The sequence below is a fragment of the Cebus imitator genome, unplaced genomic scaffold (genome assembly GCF_001604975.1).
Source record: "Cebus imitator isolate Cc_AM_T3 unplaced genomic scaffold, Cebus_imitator-1.0 Scaffold982, whole genome shotgun sequence".
Lineage (NCBI taxonomy): Eukaryota > Metazoa > Chordata > Mammalia > Primates > Cebidae > Cebus > Cebus imitator.
In genome coordinates, this window is record NW_016108297.1 from 190,373 (window position 1) to 195,146 (window position 4,774).

The 4,774-nt window shown below is 39.2% G+C and overlaps 2 non-coding genes across 2 annotated transcripts; both read left to right on the forward strand.

Moving 5' to 3' along the window:
- The first annotated feature begins 342 nt into the window (after window positions 1-342).
- LOC119469903 lies at window positions 343-449 on the forward strand. The gene has a single exon (XR_005198762.1). It is a non-coding gene; the product is annotated as a U6 spliceosomal RNA (small nuclear RNA).
- A 1,647-nt stretch (window positions 450-2,096) lies between these two features.
- LOC119469904 lies at window positions 2,097-2,203 on the forward strand. The gene has a single exon (XR_005198763.1). It is a non-coding gene; the product is annotated as a U6 spliceosomal RNA (small nuclear RNA).
- Window positions 2,204-4,774: the final 2,571 nt, after the last annotated feature.

A 4,774-nucleotide genomic window follows, 5' to 3' on the forward strand; every position in this document is an offset into this window, starting at 1 on the left:
AATAAAAGAAAAATACTCTGTGCAAAGGTCAGCAATCTCAAAGGTTGAAGGTGAATAAGCTCATAAAGATGAGGAAGGATCTGTGCAAGAACACAAACTCAAAAAGTCAGCATGCCTTCTTTCCTCCAGATGATTACATCAATTGTTCAGCCTGTTGAAGTTTTCAGAACTGGCCAGAGGCTGACATGTCTGAAATGATACAAGTAGAATTCAGAATGTGGGTAGAAACAAAGTTCACTGAGTGAAAGCAGTATGTCATGATCCAATGCAAGGAAGCCAAAAATCATTGTAAAACATCGCAGGAGCTAACAGGCAATATAGCCAGTATAAGGAACCTTACCGGTGCTTGCTTTGGCAGCATATATATTAAAATTGAAACGATTCAGAGAAGATTAGCATGGCCTCTGCCCAAGGATGACATGCAAATTCAAGAAGCATTCCATAGTTTTAGGTAGAATCAATATAGTAGAAATGGCCATACTGCCCAAAGTAATTTATAGATTCAACGCTGTCCCCATCAAGCTACCAATGATCTTCTTCAAAAAACTGAAAAAAAAAAAAACCTTAAACTTCATATAGAACCAAAAGAGAGCCAATAGAACCAAGAAAATCCTAAGCAAAAATAACAAAGCCAGATGCATCATGCTACCTGATTTTAAACTACACTACAAAGGTACAGTAATCAAAACAGCATGGTACTGGTACCAAAAAAGGATATAGACCAATGGAACAGAAAAGAGGCCCTAGTGGCAATGCCACACATCTACAAGCATCTGATCTTTGACAAACCTGGCAACAACAAGCAATGAGAAAGGATTCCCTGTTTAATAAATTGTGTTGGGAAAACTCGCTGGCAGTGTGCAGAAAGCAGAAACTGGACCTCTTCCTGACACCTTACACTAGAATTAACTCCATATGGATTAAAGATGTAAACATAAGACCTAAAGCCATACAAAATCTAGAAGAAAATCTAGGGAAAACCATTCAGGACATAGGCATAGGCAAGGACTTCATGACTAATACCCCAAAAGCATTGGCAAAAAAAGCCAAAATAGACAAATGGTACTAATTAATCTCCAGAGCTTCTGGACAGCAAAAGAAACAATCATTAGAATGAACCAGCAACCAACAGAATGGGGAAATATTTTTGCAATTTACTCTTCTGACAAAGGGCTAATATCCAGAATCTACAAAGAACTAAAACAGATTTACAAGAAAAAAAAACCCATCCAAAAGTGGGTAAAAGTTATGAACACACAAGTTTGAAAAGAAGATATATATGAGGCCAATAAACATATGAAAAAGTGGTCATCATCACTGGTCATTATAAAAATGCAAATCAAAACCACATTGAGATACCACCTTATGCCAGTTAGAATGGTGACCGTTAAAAAATCTGGAGACAACAGATGCTGGAGAGCATGTGGAGAAATAGGAACACTTTTACACTGTTGCTGGGAGTGTAAACGAGTTGAACTATTGTGGAAGACAGTGTGGCACTTCCTCAAGGACCTAGAAATAGATATACCATTTGAGCCAGCAATCCCATTACTGGGTATGTACCCAAAGGATTATAAATTATTCTCTAATAAAGACACATACACACGTATGTTCAGGGTGGCACTGTTTACAATAGCAAAGACCTGGAACCAACCCAAATGCCCATTGATGATAGACTGGACAAGGAAAATGTGGCACATATACACCATAGAATACTATGCAGCCATAAAAAATGATGAGTTCGTGTCCTTTGCAGGGACATGGATGAATCTGGAAACCATCATTCTTGGCAAACTGACAGAAGAACAGAAAATCAAACACCACATGTTCTCACTCATAGGCAGGTATTGAATAATAAGAACACATGNCCTTCTTTCCTCCAGATGATTACATCAATTGTTCAGCCTGTTGAAGTTTTCAGAACTGGCCAGAGGCTGACATGTCTGAAATGATACAAGTAGAATTCAGAATGTGGGTAGAAACAAAGTTCACTGAGTGAAAGCAGTATGTCATGATCCAATGCAAGGAAGCCAAAAATCATTGTAAAACATCGCAGGATCTAACAGGCAATATAGCCAATATAAGGAAGCTTACTGGTGTTCACTTTGTCAGCACATACGTTAAAATTGAAACTATTCAGAGAAGATTAGCATGGCCTCTGCCCAAGGATGACATGCAAATTCATGAAGCATTCTGTATTTTTAGAAGGAATCAATATTGTGAAAATGGCCATACTGGCCAAGTAATTTATAGATTCAGTGCTGTCCCCATCAAGCTACCAATGACCTTCTTCACAGAACTGGAAAAAACCACCTTAAACTTCATATGGAACCAAAAGAGAGCCCGCATAGCCAAGACAATCCTAACCGAAAAGAACAAAGCGGGAGGCATCATGCTACCTGATTTCAAACTATACTACAAAGCTACAGTAATCAAAACAGCATAATACTGGTACCAAAACAGAGACATAGACCAATGGAACAGAACAGAGTTCCTGGTGGCAACGCCACACATCTACAACCATCTGATCTTTGACAAACCTGGCAACAACAAGCAATGGGGAAAGGATTCCCTGTTTAATAAATGGTGTTGAGAAAACTCGCTAGCAGTGTGCAGAAAGCAGAAACTGGACCTCTTCCTGACACTGTACACTAGAATAAACTCCAGATGGATTAAAGATCTAAACATAAGACCTAAAGCCATAAAAAATCTAGAAGAAAACCTAGGCAAAGCCATTCAGTACATAGGCATAGGCCAGGACTTCATGACTAAAACCCCAAAAACATTGGCAACAAAAGTCAAAATAGACAAATGGGACTTAATAAAACTCCAGAGCTTCTGTACAGCAAAAGAAACAATCATTAGAGTGAACCGGCAACCAACAGAATGGGAAATTATTTTGCGATCTACCCATCTGACAAAGGGCTGATATCCAGAATTTACAAAGAACTAAAACAGATTTACAAACAAACAAACAAGCAAACCATTGAAAAGTGGGCAAAGGATATGAACAGACACTTTTGAAAATAAGATATATATAAGACCAATAAACATAGGAAAAAATGCTTATCATCACTGATTATTAGAGGAATCAAAACCATCTTGAGGTATCACCTCATGCCAGTTAGAATGGTGACCATTAAAATATCTGGAGACAACAGATACCAGAGAGCATGTGTAGAAATAGGAACACTTTTACACTGTTTCTAGGAGTGTAAACTAGTTGAACTGTTGTGGAAGACAGGGTGGCACTTGTTAAAGGACCTAGAAATAGAAATTCCATTTGACCCAGCAATTCCATTACTGGGTATATACCCAAAGGATTATAAATTATTCTATTATAAAGACACATGCACACGTATGTTCAGAGTGGCACTGTTTACAATAGCCAAGACCTGGAACCAACCCAAATGCCCATCAACGATAGACTGGACAAGGAAAATGTGACACATATGCACCATGGAATACTATGCAGCCATAAAAACGATGCGTTTGTGTCCTTTGTAGGGACATGGATGAATCTGGAAACCGTCATTCTCAGCAAACTGACAGAAGAACAGAAAAACATTGCTTGTTCTCACTCATACTTGGGTGTTGAATAATGAGAAGACATGGACACAGGGAGGGGAGCATCAGACACTGGGGTCAGTTTGGGGATGGCCAACAGAGGAGCAACGGGGGTTGTGGAGGTCAGGGAGAGAGAACATGGGGAGAAATGCCAGTTGCAGGTGATGAAATGGAGGCAGCAAACTACATTGCCATGTATGTACCTATGCAAAAATCCTGCATGATCTGCACATGTACCCTAGAACCTAAACTACAATTAAAAAAAAAAAAAAGAAAGAAACTGCTATGATAGAGCTGAAAAGCACACTACAAGAATTTTCATAATGCAGCCACATGGTAATTGTGTCTGATTGCATTATGAAAATTGTTTTAGTGTGTGTGGGCACCTAAGGGTGCCCTGTAAGCAGGTGTGGCCAGGCTGGGGTCCTGGGAGAGGCAAGCAGACTAAGGAGTGCTGAGGTCAGACCAGCACCATCTCATGTGCAAGACCACCTAGTAGAATAGACCAAACAGAGGAAAGAGTCTCAGAGCTTGAAACCTGGCTTTCTGAAAGAAAAGAGGCAAGAATGGGGGAAAAGAATGAAAAGGAATGAATAAATGCTTTGAGAAATAAAGAATTATGTAAAAAGACGATATATATGCCTTATTAATGTAACTGAAAGAGATGACGAAAATGGAACCAACTTGGAAAACATATTTCAGAATATCATTCATGAGAATTTCCCCAACATAGCCCGACAGACCAACATTGAAATTCAGGAAATCCAGAGAACTTCAAATATGCCACAAGAAGAACATCCCAAAGACACATAATCATCAGGTTCTCCAAGGTCAAAATGAAAGAAAAATTGTCAAAGGCAGCTAGGGAGAAAGACAGGGTCACCTACAAGGGGAATCCTATCAGACTAAGAGTGGACTGCTTAGCTGACACCCTACAAGCCAGAAGAGACATTCAACTTCTTAAAGAAAAAAATTTCAACCCAGAACTTCAAGTCCAGCAAAACTAAGTGTCATAAGTGAAGGAGAAATAAGATCGTTTTCAGGCAAGCAAATGCTGAGGGAATTCATTACCAGCAGATCTACCTTACAAGAGCTCCTGAAAGTAGCACTTAATATGGAAAGAAAAGATCATCACCAGCCACTACAAAAATGCACTGAATTACACAGACGAGTGATGCTAAAAAACCAACCATATACGCAAGTCTGC